This window comes from Neopsephotus bourkii, unplaced genomic scaffold (assembly GCF_033783945.1).
Source record: "Neopsephotus bourkii isolate Nb327-2 ecotype Australia unplaced genomic scaffold, CSIRO-AGI_Nbou_v1 NB_284, whole genome shotgun sequence".
NCBI lineage: Eukaryota > Metazoa > Chordata > Aves > Psittaciformes > Psittacidae > Neopsephotus > Neopsephotus bourkii.
The window spans coordinates 708,514-729,183 of NW_026900793.1; the positions used below are offsets into that span (position 1 = coordinate 708,514).

General features: G+C 42.4%; 1 protein-coding gene across 3 annotated transcripts in view; it reads left to right on the plus strand.

Annotated features, from left to right (window-relative positions):
• Positions 1–20,670, plus strand: part of IP6K1 (inositol hexakisphosphate kinase 1) — a 39,199-nt gene that overhangs the window by 4,444 nt on the left and 14,085 nt on the right. The window lies entirely within an intron of this gene.

Below are 20,670 nucleotides of genomic sequence, written 5' to 3' on the forward strand. Positions count from 1 at the left end.
TATGACCAGGTATTTGTACCTGTGGTCTAAGCATTTGTTTGCCAGCAGACTTGAATAACCTCGTTTCCTTGAGACACTGCATTTACACAGTGGTTGTGTCACCCAGTTCACTTTTCTGGTAGGAGGTCCTTGACCTGTGTGACTATTGGTTGGTTTGAAGTGCAACAGGTAATGACCAAAGGTGCGGAGCTCCACAAGTACATTCCTGGGATAGGAGCTATGCAGTGCCGCCTTTGTGGGGATGCTCCTGTATCTTTGTCACAGCTGATTCAACTGTGATCTAAAGGTGAGCTATTGTATGACTCGAGTATTCTGCTGTGGCATCCTCCCCTTCATGTAGTTCTATTTTGAGCTTCATTTTCCCCATTTTTTTAAAACCAATACAGTGGGTTTATGCAAAATATCATGTAATCTTTAATTCTGATTGGCACTGTCCACTGCTGGTGTCAAATTATTGTCAAGCATTTAAAAAAGTGAGTTTAGAAATCTTAAAAAGGCACAAGAAGGTAGGGCTGGTTGTTTGTTCTGTGTCCTTTGACAGTAATGTCTAAGCAGCTTAAGCACGTGTGGGGAGGCAGTCATGATCTCATTACAGCTAACTATAGGTGATAAGCAGCTTTGAGGACCAAAATCAGTGCACCAGTGCAGATGTCAGTGAGTTATTTAAAGCAGGAAGGATTTGGGAGAGAAGCCTAAGGGGACTACGTACTCCTGTGTCTTAGTCAGTGGCTGAATTGAACCAAAGCATAACTTCAGTGAAAAATGTTGGAGCTGTTGCAGAAGATGAGGTATTGTGCTCTTGGTTTGAGTATTGTTATAGAATATAAATAAAACTGGAAAGGTTCTGGAGTTTTGGAAGGCCCTCATAACACCTGCTGACTAGTGGAAGGTATATTTCACTCCTCTAAACTGCGGTCTGTGTGTGAAGCTACATGGCAGATCTGAGGAAGGGGTCAACTCTCATCCACAGATACGGGGTGGGGGAAGACTTTCTTTTTTTCTTTCTTTTTTTTCTTTTTTTTTAAATCCTTTTGAGTCTGACCCAAAAGAATTGTCAAAGCAGTCTGAAACTCGGTTTGTGTTGAAACCCTACTTGTGCAGGGTTTTTCAGATAGTTTTATTAAACAAAACCCCCTCACACCTCCCACAGTAAAACCTACATCAGTTTAATCTGGAACGTGCATATTTTGCTTGGATTAAGTGTGACCGTATACAAAATGATTATGGATACCTGTGCTTTTACAAATGTTGGAATTGTTCAATTTACTTCCCATTTGGACCGAATATTGTGTTTTTTAATGTACTGTGCAAGTGGTATTGTCTTTGAGCATAAATCTTTTATGTAATTGAGGTCTTAATATTTCATATTCTTACCACAAGTGTTGACCTGCATACACTATTAAAATTTGAAGGTAAGCTAAATCTGAACCAGAAGTGTTACCAGGCATGCTTTATGCATTTTTTGCTTTTACAGAGCTGAGAGAAAACCTCTCATTCTGTGAGTCAGACTGAGTAAATGCCACTGTTATGTACTATGTGTAAGCTGAATAGCTTTCAGTCTTCTTCAGGTGCTATATATGTTGGTGTGGTTATTTTTTTATATTTAATTTTCGTTCCTGTAATAGCAGCACTCAGGGTTCCTGTTTTTCCCCTTAGTTACCGTGCTTTAGTTAAGATCACAGGTATTGCTCTTTGCTCGGTCTGTTCACTGCACATGTAGCGTCGTTAGGACTAACACCTTTACATGTGTTTCAGCAGTTGAGAATACAGTGAACCTATTAACAACTTAAAGAACCAAAATCCAGTTGTCTTAAAATAATTGGGATTTGTAAATGTGTCTTCACTCAAATATTCTTAGTAAAAATAGTCATTGTATTGCTTGCCAGCCAAAAGTAAACCAAGCTCTTTACCCCCTGCAGTTAAAGTACCTTCCTTAAACCTGGCAAGTAAAAGTTACAGGTGAAGCTTTTCCAGACTTTGTGGGGTTTTTTATACTTCATCCTCTTGTGATGTGACAACCAGAAGAAAATTCAAAACCCTTTTAAAATTCTGATGGGGTCAGTTGTGTGATGGTGAGTTTGGCAGTTTGACTCTTCTTATAGGTGCAGAGCTATTTCTCTTGTTTCAAGTTTGCTATCATGTGCAATCTTCTTATTATAGTTGAAGAAAACTGTGTTATTTTTCTACTCGTAATGCTTGTTAGTTTATCTTTCAATCCAAGAGGGAGCACTTCTGGCACTTGTTACAACACTGTATTAAACTGAAGAAGACTAAATTTGCTTTCTCTAGCTATGTATGGCCCATGATGTATTGTAACCCAGCTGGCTGTGAGAGTACCTCTGATCTAGCAGATTGGTGTTTTGTAGAAGCTCCAACATGGTCTTCCAGTATCTTGAGAGGAATTTAAGGTATGAAAAGGTAGCTTTTATACACCTGGGACAGACCTGTTAACAGTCTGTGTCTTCCAAATGAATGTGCTGTGCTTTTCTTTTTATATACTATTTACATACATATATATACACAAGCACATGCAGGTGATGTGCTTAATAATTATATGCAAGCCAGTTTGTTAAACCTGATCTGTTGTCAAATTATTTTCTTCTTCCTTTGGCTTTACAGCTATGTTACTTGGCCAGTGGCCTTGGTTGTAAGTGGCACTCCAGAAAGTCTGTTGGAAAAGGTTTTGAGCTCTACTTCAGCAGCTTAACATTTAGATAAGATACTGGAAATCCATGACCTGTAGAGTGCTTACAAGAACTTGTTTGCAACTCCAGCAGTGAATAGGAAGTTAAATATAGGCTTCATTTGTATGATTCTTTACTTCATTTGAAAAGGAGGAGTTTCTTATTTCAGACCAGAACTGTCTGGTGGCTTAGCGTATTCCAAGAGGTCTGATGCCCTGTGTCAGTATATAAGGAGAGTAATAATGAAGATTTTGGGTATTAAAGGTCTCTTTCCTTTGGAAGGAGCTTAAGAAATACATTAAAATGAACTGTATTCAAGGACTGCTGCTTTGGCATCTAGAAGCTCCCTTCTCCTTGGATATTTCCTTTAGTGAAGCCAAAGTTACATTGGATCCCTTGGAAGTGTGGCTTGCTCTAAGAAGGCACCAAAGGATGGCAGTGCTGGCTGCTGCTCAGGTAGAATGATCTTGCAGACATCTTTAAATGCCAAGTTTTGTTTTTTTGCCCTTCAACACATGTAAGCTCTTGCCAAGCTTGAAGTTGTGACTAGCTGTTCGATTCATGTACTGAGAAGATAGGTGCAGATTGTCTTTCATTTTCCCTCAAATGGCTGGGGGGCATCTCTGTTAATTCTTTGCCCTTTACCTTCCAGAGCACGCTGCAAGCTACAAAACAACCAAGAGTTTTAAGACTTTCAGTAGGAGTGATTGAATATTGCAGATTATGCTGATCCGCAGAAGAGTAACAAGTAACAGGATAACAAGGCCCTGATCAAAATCCCTCCTATGACCCTGTGTTGTGTGCCATGTATGTTTTGCCATATTGGATTTTTTTAATGTCACAATGGATGTGGGAGTATCCTTGTATGAAATTAGAATCATAGAATAGTTAGGGTTGGAAAGGACCTCAAGATCATTAAGTTCCAACCCCCCTGCCATGGGCAGGGACACCTTGGTCTAAACCATATTACCCAAGGCCTCGTCCAGCCTGGCCTTGAACACTGCCAGGGATGGAGCATTCATAACCTCGCTGGGCAACCCATTCCAGTGAATTCTCTTCAAAGTTGCAGCTAATTTCAAATTAAATCTGCTACCTTAGCTCTAAGGGCCATCAGATACTATATAATATATTTTACTTAGTGCACTGTCTTCATCTAAAATGTTTGCTATGACAAACTTTTAAAGTTATTTCCCATTTAAAACTGAAATGTTGCACTTTATCATCATATTTTCCATGGCATTGTCTTGTAGCACTTGACTTGAGATTATTTTTTTTTTTCTTCCCGCCATGGAGCTCAGATTTTTCTCTTTTTTTAATGTGGGTCAACTGTGCAAGAAGATGTACTGTATGCAACAGTGTTACCTTCATTTGGTACTTTCTCATGGAAAAAATCGCAATGAAGTGTCAAGTTGGGAACTTACAGCTCCTGCGACCTTTAAGGGTCATCTGCCTAGGAAAATTAAACTGGTATCAAGTAGGGGGCATGGATTTGCAATGTGATTATGTGGCTTAAACTCCCTGTTGACGTGCTTCTAAGGTCATTTCTGCTCCAAACGCTTGGGACAGCTCCATTAATCAGCACGTTCATTCTCACCTAGTGCAGTTCTGCCAGTGGAATCCCTTAATGTAGATATAGTTACAGGGATAAAACTGCACTTTTAAAATGAAACTTGTTTGGCTGGGGATGTTGAAAAGGTAGACAGTGATGTGCTTTTTTTTCATTGGGACTAGCACTTTTTCCAAGGAAAGAAGGATTAGGTAGAAAAGTAGGGCCCCCAAACATGTATTTTCCAGCTGAACTAATTTTTTAATCAGCTGTGTAAAAATAGAAGGGGTTGCAGTGGGAGAGGAGAGCATCCTCTATCAGTTGCTCTAATAAAAAGTTTTACCTGTCTCTAGAAACCTTTACTTCAGAATGAGTGTGACCTGCAGTTCCCTTTTCTCACACAGTCCGTTAAGCTGTGTCCTGAGCATTGACATAATCTGTAGTACTGTACATTTGACTGCCTTGGGTTTCTCTGTTCTTTTTAAGATGCTTAAGCAAGCCCCAAGTTTTGTTTAGTACCAGCGTCTTGGAACTATGTTAGCAGAAGAAACCACTTAATAACAGCTGCTCCTTGTGCTTTTGGCATGACGATTTGTTTACCAGAGTGAAATGAGTTTGGTTGGATAATCTTGCTTTTATGCTCTTAAGTCTTTCTGAGGAACTGATGTGCTCCTAGGTTGTCTTTTTCTGTTTCTGCCATTTGAGCATTTCAGCCAAACAGCACCACATTCACTTGAAAGAGGTGCCCCAATTTCAGTCTGTATTGATGAACAGAATTCAGTTGTTGATGGACTAGGGGAGAAGATCTTAAAAACTTGAGAATTTAATTATAAGGTAAGAGTAAGTTGATTTGGAGTGCAAGGGGGTCATGGAAAATAAGATCACCAAACTGCAGTCTTTTCAAACCAGTATACAGGTCGTTTACTTGACTGTCCTGCTGTTCCTTTTCCAAATGCTGTTTTGCCAATGGCTGAAGTGCCTCAGGACTGAATGGTTTGACTAGATCGTGGAAACATCAGTGGAAGCACAAAAACTTGTAGCCTATTGCTGGTTCTTTCCATTTGAATGACGTTGGATAGATTATGGTTATCTAAAAGATCTGTTAATCAAATCAACTGTGCACTTTGCTGATCTGGTAAACTTCAGTGGAGGGATGTAAGAATTGCTGGATTTCTCCTGGCTTTAAATGTTTTAACAGTGGTCAGCCAAAAGCTGGGCTGTCCAGTAAAACTGCATGGTGCCGTTTGAGACCTGCCAAATGCAAGTGTTGTCAGCTTCCCCATGTAGAAAAAGACAAGTGTATCTGAAGCAAAATGTTTGTTCCGCTTTATCTTCACAGTAAGACAGAGAAAATTCTGACACACGAGCCACTCCATTTGCTCTCAAACGCCATTCTAACTGCTGAAATGCCCTGGTGTATCTCTGCCTGCATACATGAAAGTCCTCTTGGGTGGTGAAATTGCAGATCGCATGAGGATGTAAAGTTTAACTGCCTTGCTTTACATGGAGAAGTAGGTGAAGCTCATGCAGAGAATATATTAAAGTCAATACCAACATTTTTGTCCAAAGCTGCTGTTTGTGTAACACCTGCAGTTTTTGGTAGAACTTCCTCAGGTCAGGATGCTACTCTGATGTGGTCTAGTGGTGACAAGAGGAAGAGGTGGAACCCACACCATGGCTAAGCTTATGTTTGTTTCTGGCCACAAGTGAGAAGATGGGTGTAGTACTGATGTTTGCTTGTTTGGATCTTAATCTCGTTTTCTTTCTAACAGCAGAGTTGTACTGAATGGACACGGCTACACGTTTCTTGAGGACAGAGATCCACGAATCCTCAGTTCCCTTATGAGAGCCAGTTGCTTGGAATGCCGTTATCTAATGGTGTTCATTTCCACCATAATTAATTCTCAGACAGCTTAGAAGAAGGGCAACGTATAGATCTGAGGAGGAGATGGATCAGAGTGGTGTCACAGCCCACAGCATACTGTAGGAATTGTAAAGCTGCTTTACAGTGAGCATGAAGTGAACCAAATTAAATGCTGGTTTCGAAAGGCCTTAGGGTGAGATTAGCATGCTTGTGATGGTTCTTCACAGCAAGTTTGTGTTTGGCTATAATCCATAACTCTCAGACTTTATAGGTTTAAATCAAGATGTTGTCCTAATTGCTAGGAAACAAAACATTTGTGCTGCTTCCTGTGCACTGGAGCCAGCTTCTGCTCCTTACCGGCTGACTTTGCAAAGGGAGGGGAGGGCATGGAATGTGTTGTTGCTTACAGTGTGCTCTTTGGACAGAGTTCCTGGATCTGTGCTGCAGGGTCACTCTCTTCAAAATGAGAAACATTTCTGTTCACAGATCCTAAATGGCTGCTTAACAGTAGCTGCGCTCCATTGCTTTGGAAATTCCCTTCTCCTTGTCACAGCTGGGAGTGGGATGTGGGGTCTTTGCTTAGCTTTCCTCTCAGTAGCTCACAAGCAAACCAGAGACAGAAGAAAAATGTGTGAGTACCTGCTTAAGTTTTCTGAATGGCAGAGTATTGCAGGGCTGCATTCCGGAGGTAAAGGTTTGAACTTCATGAAATGCAAACATGTATGGCCAGACAGTAGCCCAATGTTCTCCTGGTAGCAGTGGTAGGAAGAGGCAGGTAGGAGAATTTTTCTCCTCTGGCCCGAATGAGGTCTGTTTGTCTTTCGCATTTAAGATCTCAAATATGCGGGGTGGCAAATCACTGCAAAGGGATTTTTGCTTAAGTCAGGTCTCAGTCAGCGGCTTAATAGAATATGTTTTGTGTAACTTAGGGAGAAGGCTTATGAGCAGTTAATGCATATCATGCAAGTTTTGCTGTAGTTGCTATATTTTACTTATTTTGGGGAAATTAGTAGAGACACTGGGGTAAAGGACAGGGGTGCACATCTGCATTGTGACCTGAGAAATGAATCAGCTGAGTCATAACAAAGCTGTAGTGAATTGTCAGGCTGTTTTCTGGAAGGCCTAAGTTTGTCAGTGGTTTTAACATATGGGTAAAGAAAATCCAGTTTGAGTCTGTCTCTGCAGCAGAAGGACATGTACTTAATATCCATGGCTTTGCTGAAGGCACTCCTGCTTGAGGCAAAAGTACTTTTCTGGTTTTCTTTTGGTTGTTTACACAAGTAAACAGTTTTATCATTGGAAGTAGATATTGAAGTTTTCAAATCCACCTTGTTCCCAGAAGGGGGCAGGGGAGCCTTGTGCGTTCTGGAGTCTGATAAAACATACTTTTGTTTGCTTGTGTTACACTTCCGTGCTTGCTTCCAGACACAGCAGGCACTGGCATCGCTTTGGCAGTCTGAACGTGGCACAATGAGATGCCTGCTCAGTGCCAGGAGCCTGCAGCAATGGCTGAGGCTGCAAGCATTTTGTGTCCTTTGGCTCTTCTGAGTCTTGGGGTACATTAGAACAGCTTTAAGTTTTCTCCTGCCATTACCCCATATCTGATACACTGAGATATGCTTAAGAATATGGAATCATCATAAAGCATCTCCTTTTCTATACCTAGAGCTGTCTGGCTAGTTGGCATCTAACTGGGTAAAAAGTCTTACTCCATTGTCTAGATTTTTCTTTGTGATTAAAGCTGAAAAGAAGCTTCTCAATGAAGGTTTCTTAGGAATTTTCAGGAAGGCCTAGGTTTGCTCTTTAAAGAGTCCACTTCCCTTTATTGGCCAGGCTGAGTGAGTTTAGCAGAGGGAGGCTTTTTTTGCCACATGGTTTAGAAATGGGGTCATGCAGCTCTCCAGCAAGCTGGTTTTACATCCTGCAAAGAAACCTGTGGTTTCTTTAACAACGTGGAATACAAACAGAACAAACTTGGCTGTGTTAATTTGCATTTCTGTATTTGTGTTGTAGAAGCAGTTACTTTCTCTCAGGACAGTGCTTATTACAATGTCCCTGATAATTCTGATGTAGCTTTTACCTCTCCATCAGAGGTAAAATGCTAAGCAAAGACTCTGCTGAATAAGGTGGCTGAATGAGTGATGGTTGGCACAGAGTTGCTTGAAGTGCTTTTTATTGCTTGTCTTCAGCAGTAGGGTCTGGGCTTCTGTGTTTAGGAGCAGGGTTCAAAATGGAAACAGGAATAGAAGCAAATGCAAACAGAGTGCGAGATTATGTGAGAGAATTTGAGCCATGCGAGTCCTGATGGGCTGCACTCAGGAGTGCTGAGCTGGCTGTGTCATGGTGATGCCAGTCTTGTCCATGTTTGAAAAGTGATGGATGTCTCTGATCACTTGACAAAGACAAATCCAGACTGGTTTGTGTTGGAAGGGACCTTAAAGCTCATCCAGTTCCATCCACCTGCCACAGCCAGGGACACTTTGCACCAGAGCAGGTTGTTCCAAGCCGTGTCCAACCTGGCCTTGAACACTGCCAGGGATGGGGGAGCCACAGCTTCTCTGGGCACCCTGTGCTGGTGCCCCACCACCCTCACAGTGATTGCACTTCAGAATAGTCCCAAAGGGACTACAGTATAAGGACCTACAGGCTGGTCTGCCACAGAAAAAATACGGACTCAGTCAGAGATCAATGTGATCAGACCAAAGTTGTTTATTACAAAGCATCTATCCTTTTCATACTGTTCTCTGTATCTGCTTACAATAGCTTGCTGTATTATAATCTGATACATATTCTTGTAGCACACGGCAGTTACGGCTACACATACGATAGCTCACTGTATAATATTTGGATACATCTACAATAGCTTGCTGTAGTATAATTAGATACATCTTCAATAGTGTGCTGTTTTACGATTGGATGCATATACAATAGCTTAGTATATTATGCTTTGATACACATTCTTGCAACATACAGTAACTAGTATACAATTAATTAAATAAGCATATGGGAACTTAACCTTTAAAACCTGCTAATAGCCCACTATTTTGTATCTTAGCACATTCCAGTTTCTTCTTATCTTGCTTGCACCATTACTCTTGCTCCCTTACCCACGTCCTCCTCCATCCTCGATTCATGTCGAGCTCCACATAGGCACTTGCTGACTTGGGAACATGGCCATTCTTTGCTAAAAATCCATCCCCATCTCCCCCTTTTTCTTGTTGCACAAGCCAAACACGCTTCACAGCATTCATTGTCATACGTTGAATACGTTGTAACAAACAAGGTACAATACAGATAATGGCAAAGTACAATACAGATAAAGCAACAAGATCAGTCCTCCTTTGACCAAGACTAATAACCATCCAGTTATACCCCAGCCAGAAAAAAGTGATGATAGCCAATCTTCATCATCTTCTCTTAATTTCACCACACTATCTTTCAATTAACGGATACTTTCATGTATAGATTCTGAATGGTCTGACAAGTTCATACATTGGTCGGCCTCCTTTCAGCCGTGTGGACAGTTGTGGGTCAGGTCCTTTTGGTACACCTTTCTGGGAATGTGACTGGGAACAGTCAGTATGGATTTACTGAAAGTTATTCTGACCCACCTCACTGTCTGCTGTGATAAAATAACTGGACTTGTAGATGAGGAAAAGCACTAGAGCCGTTTATCTTAAGTTTAGTAAGTGTTTTGAAACTGTCTTCCAGGGTATTAGTGTATTCAAGTTGAGACATTACAGTCTGGGTGGGGGGAGTATGAATTCAAGCACATCAGGGAATTCTGAATAATAAATGGAGTCAGAGGAGGGTGACCTGGTGACTTAGTGGAGCTCTTTCCACAGAGCAGGATGATAGTTTCTGAAAGTAGACTCTTAATCTGTCTTTTATTTCTGAATGTCATTCTTTGCCACAATGCGATTAGATGGATGGAAGACAGAGGCTGTCTGGTTGCATTCATCAGTCTTGTTCTTTATCAGTGAAGAAGATTAATCTCTAGTTTCTTGGGGTATGGGGAGGGTTGACATGTATGCTCTCCAAAATTACCTTGTTTTGTTTTTCAGTCAGCTACACATGTGTATGTGATAGCCACTGAACTATAGCTAAGTATAATGCCTGGCAGTTTTGGATTTCAGTCATACCTAACTTAAAGCGCCATGGCGGATGTGTGTGGGATGCTGACATGTTCGTAAAGAAGAAAAAGTCGCTCAAAATGTGAAGTAATTTCAGCAGGTTACAGCCTCTTTACGTTTGACTTACATTCTAGTATAAAAGGTGAGTTGGAGGTTTCCGTCAGTCCAGATCTACTCTGTGTTTTGATTTCTCTTCAGTGTTCCTAAAATAAGAGGGAGTATTTGATAATCTCTTTGGGGTTACAAATATGGAAAAAATACTGTTTCATTAGAGCTGGACAGGCTCTGGTATATCTACTTGTGCCCAAGGAACTGTAATTGCAAAATTCATTATACGATGCTTGCTTGGGGATTTTTACCCCCCTTTCTGTTATTGCTGTTACTGCTTTACTGCAGCCAGTGGTACGCTTTGGCATTAAGAATTCAGTTTAAGCTATCTAGTGTGGTGGTGTGCTAAATTAAGGTGCCAGTAATGAGTGAAGAGGTTAATGGGTCTTATATAACATTTGTCTTGAGGTTTTTTGTCACTGCAGAATTAAATATAGCAATTAGAAGTTCTCTTTTGTCCTAGTTGTGTTTTTTTTTTTTTTCCCTGTGGAAATCAATCATCTGTTGCAACTGACTTTTTTTCTTTTTTTTTTCCTCCAAAACTCTTTTTTTTTTTCCATTTTAAAATCATCATAACTCAAAAGTTGAGAACACATACTGAGAATCCAAGTTCACTGCAAGCTGCGTATGTTTGTCTTTCAGTTAGTGGGCTCTTGGAAAGCTGTAGATCATTCTTATTTTAACAACTACTTAAGGAATGTAATTTGAGCTCCTCTGCATCTACGGCTTTTGTAGTAATTCTTCATAGGTTTAGTTCCTTGGGGCTTGTTCTTCTGTGGTTAACCCTGTAGCTTCTCTGTACAATTAGTAGTTAAAACTCCTACTCTTGGCTTCACTTAGCTATTGCACTGTGCAGCCTAAACCAGCCAAAACCATGGAGTGTTCTTACAGATGCATCTGAGATCTTGTCTTGGGTGAGACACATACTTCTCAGAACATTTTACCATATGTCCTAAATCGGAACTAACTGTATCCGTTGGAATTAGCTTATATATGTGTCTAATCTCATCCCAAATCTCCATTCACAGGGATTGCATCCTTGCTGGCAATGTGTTCCGACCTGATAACGTTTCTCTTCATAATTAGGCTTTATAGTTTTTGTAAGTGTGGAATTCATAATGCCTTTTAACTTTGATTACTTTATGAAGGAAAACCCATATGTCACCTGCATGGCAGCATAGATTGCTGTACATCTGTGCACTACTAAGTAGCAGGGGAAATGATTCCTGATTACTGTTGGCTAGGGATCGTTCATGGCTTGCTTCATAGACTCCATTCAGAAGTGTCCAAATGGTGTTTTGTTGGAAGGTGCAAAACCCAAAAGAACTGGGGAAAAAATGTCCTTAAGTTCTTGGTTCCTGGTGTCATAGAATCATAGAATAGTTAAGGCTGGAAAGGATCTTAAGTTCCAACCCCCCTGCCATGGGCAGGGACACCTCACACTAAACCCTCTCACCCAAGGCTCTGTCCAGCCTGGCCTTGAACGCCGCCAGGGACTGGAGCATTCACAGCTTCCCTGGGCAACCCATTCCAGTGCCTCACCACCCTAACAGGAAAGAACTTCTTCTGTATATCCAATCTAAACTTCCCCTGTTTCAGTTTTAACCAGGTGCTCCTTGTCCTATCACTACAGTCCCTCATGAGGAGTCCATCCCCAGCATCCCTATAGGCCCCCTTCAGATACTGGAAGGCTGCTATGAGGTCTCCATGCAGCCTTCTCTTCTCCAGGCTGAGCAGCCCCAACTTTCTCAGCCTATCTTCATACAGGAGGTGCTCCAGTCCCCTGATCATCCTCGTGGCCTCCTCTGGACTTGTTCCAACAGTTCCATGTCCTTTTTATGTTGAGGACACCAGAACTGCACACAATACTCCAAGTAAGATCTCATGAGAGCAAAGTGAGCACAGAGAGAGAGGGCAGGATCACTTCCTTCAACCTGCTGGTCACGCTCCTTTTGATGCAGCCCACCATACAGTTGGCTTTGTTGACTGCGAGTGCACACTGCCGGCTCATGTTCACTTCTCATCAACCAGCACCCCCAAGTCCTTCTCCACAGGGCTGCTCTGAGAAACAAAGATTTATGTAATTGAATTTGCTGCAGTCTGCTCTTTGGCTTTCCATTTTAGATGCCAGTATCCTTATAGTGCATCGCTGCTTCTAACTTCTTGAAAGTACACCTGGGCTTAGTGCTTGTCAAGACTCTTTTGTCTGGTACATGAGCTGTGGAGCTGCGAACCGCATTCACTAGGCCTGGCCTACTTTTTTACCGTATCATTATCTCTGGTTTTCAGTTGTTCCTTGATTAGATGTCTGTCCTAGAGCAGTTGGGAGCCTGCATGTGCAAATAAGCTGGATCGGTGTTTGGGCAGGAAGCACTAAGCAGAGCTGCAGCTGGGTGTGTGGCAGCCACAAAGCAGAGTCCTCACCAAACACCACTGGCTGTGGCTTTCCCTGTGTGCATTAGAGGTTCTATTTAAAGTCCTGATCTTTGAACAATGACCTTATACAGTGTTCTAATATCTCTCTGCTGATAGCAATGAAGAGACGAGACTCGGTATTAATGTGTAATATCAATGGGCCAGTAGCTGAGCAGTGGTCTCCCAAGGGTAGGCTTCATAATCCTTTTACAGGACAGGAGAGTCGAAGAGGCTTTGGGAGGTCACCTTCTGTGGGGTGAGAAACAGTACCTGTGTGAACCTCTGCCTCTTTGTGATCAATTTCTCTTCCTTTTTTCATACTTCATCTCACAGCAGCAGAAAATAGATCTAGATTAATTCTGCAAGAGTCTTAACCTCTGTAAAATGACTGTTTCAGGTTTGCACTAGCAGAAACTACCTGCCAGGAGACAGCTGTATGTAAATGGGTCAATAATCTTATGTGACGGAATTATGAAGTCTTACTCTATACAGATACGAGTTTCTTACTCATGAGACACTTGGAGCATGCTTTGATATAAATGAGCCCACGTGCTTCTGCTTAGCACTGAGCAGCTTCACTGCAGTTTTACCTTTGCCTTTTTTTGTCACACCTATATTTTATTTGTATGGGAGAGATGTGGGAAATTCAGGTGTCTAAATACAGTCCTGAATGATGGCTTTACTGAATTTTCTTAGTGTTTTAAAATCCTTCAATATGTGTATTTGGTATTTAAAGAGAAATACCTCCATTGTTAGTGACTATCAAGCATGTATTAAAGTAAACTTATTGCTTCTGATTTACAATGTTCTAGTGAGGTGTTGCAGCATTTGCTCATAAACACACAGTTTTCTTCGAAGGGACATACTCCCCCCACCCCTCTGCCCCCTGATTGTCCACATGCAGTAGTGCTGGAAAGTTGCTGCTTCTTCAAGAGGCAGCCACAGCTTTAACACTTGCCTTTTGGAGGAGTGAATTGTGTATGAAGTAGCCCAGACTGTTCTTTGAGTGTGCTGATCTCCAAGTGGCAGCATTATGACAAGCAGAAATTGAGCTTGCTGCATTTCTGAGGCAAAACCATGTCTTCCAGGAATACCCTACTTGATCAATGCTATGTCCAGAGGTAGGTGTTACAAGCAGTAACAAGAGCTAGTTAAAACAAATGTTGAACATGAGGCAAATGGGTGTCAGGCTAAAGTCATGAGACAGACCTTATTCAAAGTGAAATTCCTCTGAGAAGACCCTGCAATGTCACCAGCATTAAGGTACTGCAATGCATAGTGAATGGTGATGTGTGCAGCCTCTAGCAGATGAGGGGTATGTACATACAGGCAGCTTTTGGAGCTGTGATGACACAAGACCCCTTTCATGGTGAGGCAGGGGACAAATGACTAGTTCCAGCTTCACGTTGCCTTTCATTGCAACATACTTGGTGAGGCTTTCACCTTTCTGACAGCACATGGGGAGCTCTGGTATACTGATAGGCAACTAGTCTGGGTAATACCGGTTGCGTGCGTTACTGCTGAAATCTGTTTGATGGTGGATCACTTCATGGTAACTGTTGCAGTCATTTCCTCCATAAAGCCTTTCAGATGGATCTGCTCGCTCTTCCAAAAAAGCTTGGTTGTGCAGAAGTGGCCAGCTTTCTGATGTGACTTTCTTTAGCTTAAGGTAAAGAGAGCCTTGGACATAGACCAGGCAGCAAATTCTAAGACTTCTTTGTTGTTCATGAATCAGTGTTGGTTGTGCAGTGTTGTCACTGTTCTTTCTGGCTTTGCTCCCCAGTACTGCTTGCACATGCTGCTGCTGTTTGTCATGCCCTAGTTAATCACAGCAGGCTGTTTCTCACTCTCCCCTATATATTTTTAGTAGCATCTTTGTGTTGAAAAAAATGCTGGTAACAAATTAAAGATATGTTTTTGAGGAAATAGGACATTTTAAATATTAATGGGGTGTTGTAGAAAATTAAAACATAAAGAATTAGATTAAAAAATGGTACAAAAGTGTTTTTGTATAAATATTCCATGGTCCTGTTGTTACATTTTGTCTGTGTTGAGTAAGAGTGCAGCTTCACAGTTGCTTGATGTTGAACCTTGCATTTAGCCACAGGTTCTCACTTTCCTCCCTTGTGTTGATGCTTGGGGGATTGTTAAACCTTAGGGTCTGATTAGTTAGGCACCTGATCCAGCTGAAAACTAAAGGAGTTTTGCTTTATATGTTGCTGTATTAATTTCCTACCAGGTCAGGTACTTAATCTAGCTGTCTGCAGGAGTGTTGATGCTGGGGTAAAGATGTCAGGAGAGCAGTGAAAAAGTTGCACCATCTTTCTGCTGGGAGCAGCAGCTCAGGTTTCTCTGTAGCCAGGGTGAGACTGTTCCCCTGAGCGCATGCTTGTGGGACAATTGAAGCTGAATGAAATAGGCACTGCTCCTCTTCTGCCTCCCCCTTTACTTTCATTGGGTACTGGCACTAAACCAATTTAGGAAGTTACATTGATGAAAACAACTTTTTTTTTTTCCCCTGGGTTAACTTTATTGCGAGGCTGGTTTCTGAGCAGGATGAGGTGAGTGCCAGTGCTGACTCAGGAGAGAGGATATGTTTGAAGGGTGCTGACTTTGATTTATTTAAGCTGTTGTGGAGCTGTACCCTGAGATGCACATTAAGGAACGAAGGGTAAGATTCACCAGTACCAATTTTGCTGGTTTTCTGCATCCTCTTGGATTGATTTGACATCTACAAACCAAGGGTGCTGAACAGCTTAGAGGTTGTGATTCTTGCCTTCTAGTGTTTCCTAAAGCTGTTTCATTAACATGCCTCTTACACTGTTCTAGAAATGAAGTCATACTGGTTATTTAATCTTCTGTGCTCTGCTTCAATGAGAAGACACGTAGTTGTGTGTGATGTGGGCACCTACCACCAGGTGAAAGCGGAGACCTGAGAACCAAGTCCTTTCTGGTAGGTTGCCAGGCAGCCATCAAACGGGAAGTGTTTTCAGTTGGTTTTATTTCAAACAGTATTTGAGCTGGTAATTTGGGAAAACCTTCGGTCTCTTTCTCTCTGGGTCATTTCAAATCCATGTTACCATCTTGTTGTTGCTTAGTGCTTATTTTGGTTTTCTATCTTCCTTTCTGTATTTCCATGTTAATGTAAAATTCACCTGCAGTTGACGAGTTGCCAGAACTGCAGATGGACTCCCCATCCCTTGAACGTCACTGTCTTCGTGATGTTCCCCCTTTCATAGGTGGGAATCTGCATGTCACGTAGGCTTGAGTGTTTTTGAGTGGAAGATCACCAAGATAGTTAAGTTATGCAATTTCTAGAAGAGTTTTGTTTCAGATCTTGGCCCAAAGCTGTTCATTCACATTTGTGGCTTTGTTAGTCATGGTTTTGCATTTATTTCAGTGTGCAGACTGCAAAAATGACATATAATTTAAGACAAGCAACAGCTCGAGGGAGCTCAGTAGCCATGCCTTGCTTGTAAGATACACATCAGTGTGACCTCATTTTGTCTCATTAAAGAGACCCTCCACGTGGTTGCAAGCTGCAGCATAAAGTATGCTACATGTTCAGTTTAGTAAGTAATCCTGTTCTAGAGCAGCCATGAAAGAAGAGGTGAGCTGGGAATGCAAACGTTGGCTTTAGACAGCAGGATAACCATCAGCAATTCAGGCACCTTGTGCTGATACAACTGTTTGTACAGCTGCACAATAGATTGGGGATCTGACCTGGGTTGAGAAGTAATCCTTTAAAAAAACAAAACAAAGTGCTGGTTTATTTTTAACTGCGATCAGTTCCCTAACTTGAGTCATGGTGAGGTTGCAAACAGTTGTACCAGCAAAGCAGAGCTGAGTGGGAGGGTGCTGCTTATGCTGGTGTGGTTGTCAGAGGGTTACCTGTGTAACCATGGTCTGAAGAAATAACTGAAGGAGGAATTATAAACTCATTTGGCTCAATGGGTGCCAAAAAAAATCCAAGCATAATTTTTCCTCTTTTTTTTTTATTTTTAATTTTTTTTTATTCAAGGCATTTGGATGGACTTGGTTTCATTGTGGAGGATGTTAAGGAACAACCAAGACAAGCAGTTTCTCCACCTCAAAAGCTGCTCAATCTGCCTGAGTTTTACCAAGCTAGAGAGAACATGGTGAATGAATAAAGTCTCACGTGCACTTATTTCTTGTGCAGACCAAGCTTTTGATGTCTTTTTTACTTTTCCCTTTGAGACTGCTGTGGCCTAGCTGTTCACCTTGATCTTCTTCCTTAATCCAGTGTTTTTCAACATTCTGAAAGCATAAAAATTACAAAGTGCAGGTAGATGAAACCATTTTTGCTCAAGCTTTAATTTTGAATAGATTTTCTATTTTGTTTTTATATTATTTTTTTTCTCTCTTGTTTACCTTCTGAGAATTCCTTACGAGATTGGTGGAGGGCAAAGAGCCAGAAAACACCACTTCTCTCTTCTTTGGCAGCCCACATATATTCCACTCATAGACTGTGTGTGCTTGCTCTTGGGCTGGGAAGTTGACTGTTTTTCCTGTTACAGAATCCTGACTTTGGCCTCCCTACTTTGCTTTCTCTGTGTGGCAGGTGTAAGATGCAGCATGTCAGTTGTTCCATGCAGTTCCTGTCAACCTCCATCTCAAGCCTGAAAATTGATTTTATTGTTGCACATTGAAGTTCCCTTTCCTGGGATTTTTGTGCTTTCACTGGACATTTCTTCTAGTTCTTACGCAAGCTGGGAGGATCTCATCCCATCTTTCATCAGCTTTCCAGTTCTCTGTGCTGGCTAAGTGAAACATTGTGGTTGAGTGACACAAGCCTAAGGTGCACAACCATTTCTGCTTGAGTCTGTGTGGAGGTGTGAGTTGGCGCTCAAGCTGCAGAGCTGCTTGCGCAAGTGTATGGTGACAGCATCTGGTTTATGATGACAGCATCTTTCCAGCTTGGAGACCGGCAGTTACTCTGTAGGTGATGAGGTCAAACTAGCTTCCTTGGCTCCAGCCTTGATGTCTCCAGGGACTTCTGGGGCATTTTTAAGCAGAAGATGGTGAGGTAAAGAACTTACTTAGGAGGTGCCAGTTGTTCTCTTTGTGCCCTGTTTTAGCCCAAACTTGAGACTGCCACTGACCTGAGCGTGGTGGATTCTCTTCTGTTTGATGAGCTGTCCCTGGCACTGAGCAGTCTTTTCCAGTGCCATCCATCTGGCTGAATTCTGTGCACGCTACCACAAAAATCCCACCTTCCTTTTCTGTGCCAGCAGTAGCTTCCTGCATGGTGTGTTTGTCTTCTGGCTCAACACAAGCATCAAGAACTCTGACTCACTCTCTTAGTGTCAGCAGATTAGCATGGTGCGTTTACCTGTGCATCTGTCCCACCTTCTGATGCAGTTGAGGTTGTAGAATTTGGTACCCACAGCTGACATGAAAGTGCAGTGTTTCTGAACGTACTTGTCCTCAAGCTGAACTCAGCATAGTTGTTCCATGTTTTTCCTACTGAGGAGGCATTTGGGTGGAGTTACCATGATCGTTCAGCCCTTCAGGACTTCCTTGGGGATGTGTCTGGCTTATTTAAGCTCGCTGTTGAGGAGGCTAAGATCTATGACTGAAGAGCAGGTATGCTTTATTACCAGCATTAATTAAAGCTTTAAACATAGGATTTTTGAGTCAGGAGGTGAAATTGTTTCCTCTGCTTATTCAGTCTGTAAGTTGAGTTGCAAATTCTTTCCCAGTTAATCTTTGAGCCAAACCTCTTCAGTGGGATTGATGCGAATATTTTTCCTCCTCCCCCCCCCCCCCCATGAATGCAAGCACTACAGTTTCCTGGTGCTGAGCGTGTTGATGAGGTTTCTGGGCCCCTTCGCTAGTGTGAATTCAAGAAAAAGTCTTTTCTTGGTGGGTTAGGTTGATTTCTCATGATTCGTGACTGTTGAAGAAGTTCCTTTCTGTCTGTTGGATCCGAGAGCTATGCTGACCAGCAACTTCTGTGTTGGAATAGTTTAAAAATAACCTGTATCTAATGAAGACTTTTTTCCCCTCTTTTTAAATGAAGTGAAGCCAGAAATTAGCTCACAGAAAGCTGAGAAATTGATTTTTCCCTAAGCTCTTCTCTAGAAAGCATGTGTCATATTCTTATCTCTCCAGTGAAATACAGAGCTGATATTGGATGACCCTGCTCTTTTAGGCACAAGCTTGGAGGAAAATCTTCTGGGCTGGTAGTGATAAAGCAATCTTTTGTTAATGTATGTGTTCGATCAGGTCTTGCTTCTATGGAAACTCTGGGGCTTGGACTGAAGCCAGTGCTTCTGAACAGCAAAGGAAGGTGCCCTTACTACCAAGGCAGGGTATATTTGTGGCGAGGTGCTAAATCCTTAGCAGCTCCGGAGAGGAAAGAGTGGTGATGACTGAACCAGGGCTGGACCTGCCTCCAGCCTCCCCTTTGCAGTGACACTGAGAGCGGTGACAAGGACTGCCAGGTCCCCAGGCAGCCTGTGCCCTCCTGCCAATGCATTGCATTTCTTCAGTGAAGAAGGGGAAGCCTGGAGGAAAGAGCAGCAGGAGAACTAAATCAGCTTATCTTATATCATTCCTGTTACGTGCAGTCCTCTCCTGCTCCCCAGCCTGATGTTATTGCCATAGTGATAGCTTTTCTAGCATCAGGCCAAACGGGAACACAAGCTGGAAGTGGCCATTTGTGCTATTTGATCCCGGCTTTGGTTTACCGTCACTTGTAGACAGCTGCATGACAGATGTTCGCAGAGCACCAGCTCCATATGTTGCTAGATGTGACAGGCGTTCTCTGGCCTGCACCAAGGCTTGGCTTAAAAAAAGACAGCTACCTCTATGCTGGTGTGAGAAAACAGGTGCTGTCTGTGCTTTGGGTCTAGATCCCTAACAAGGACTTGAAGTACCTCATCCCTCCTTGAAAGCGTGCCATGCTTTGTAAGTAGGCAACAGCAGAAGGACCTTTGCAATTCCTGCTAATCTGGCTTCTAAGAAAAAAGCCTCCTTTAACCCCAGATGCAGGCACTGGTTTTTAACGAGTGGTTTAGGCATTCCAGCCGTAGTTAAAAGTACATAGCTGAGCCTCTCTTTCTTCAGAAAGAGCTGAAAAGGCTTAGCTTCCGCTCCTTTCTTAGGAAGAGGAGAACAGTCTTGGTCTCACAGGCTACTGGCAGAAGTGCCAAAGCTTTGTGATTTAGCGTGATAGAAGTATGGCACAGACAGCCTGCTGTGGTTTAACCCCAGCTGGCAACTCAGCCCCAAGCTGCCACTTGCACATTCCTCCAGTGGGATGGGGTGAGAATCAGAAGGTGAGAAAACTTGTGGGTAAAGGCAGTTTATTTGGGAAAGCAAAAGCCACGTGTGCAAGCAAAGCAAAATAAGGAATTCGGCTGTTCAGCCATCTCCAAAGAAAGCAGGGCTCCATTATGCCTAAAGGTGACTTGGGAAGACAAGTGCCATCACACCCAGTGTCCCCCACTTCTTCCTTCCCCCCCTCATTTTGTATGCTGCACATGATGTCCTGTGCTGTGGAATATCCCTTGGGACAGTTGGGGTCAGCTGTGTCTCCTCCTAACTCCTTGTGCTGGTGGGGTGAGGAGCAGAAAAGGCTTTCATACCCTGTAAGCACTGCTCAGCAGCAACCAAAACATCCCTGAAGTATCAACACTGTTTCCAGCACAAATCCGAAACAGATCCCATCCAAGCTGCTGAAAGAAAATCAGCTCAAATAGTAGCATAAACCAGCACACAGTCTTCTTTCAGCTCTCTAGAAGATAAGATATGCAAAAGGACATCTGTTACAACTTCATTTTCTACGTGGTCCTTTCTGTAGGTACAGTGAAGCTCTGTTTGAAGGTAGGTTAGGCTCTTTCATTATGCACAGTTCAGCAGTCAGTGCATTTGTGCCCTGTCGTTGAGGCAGGA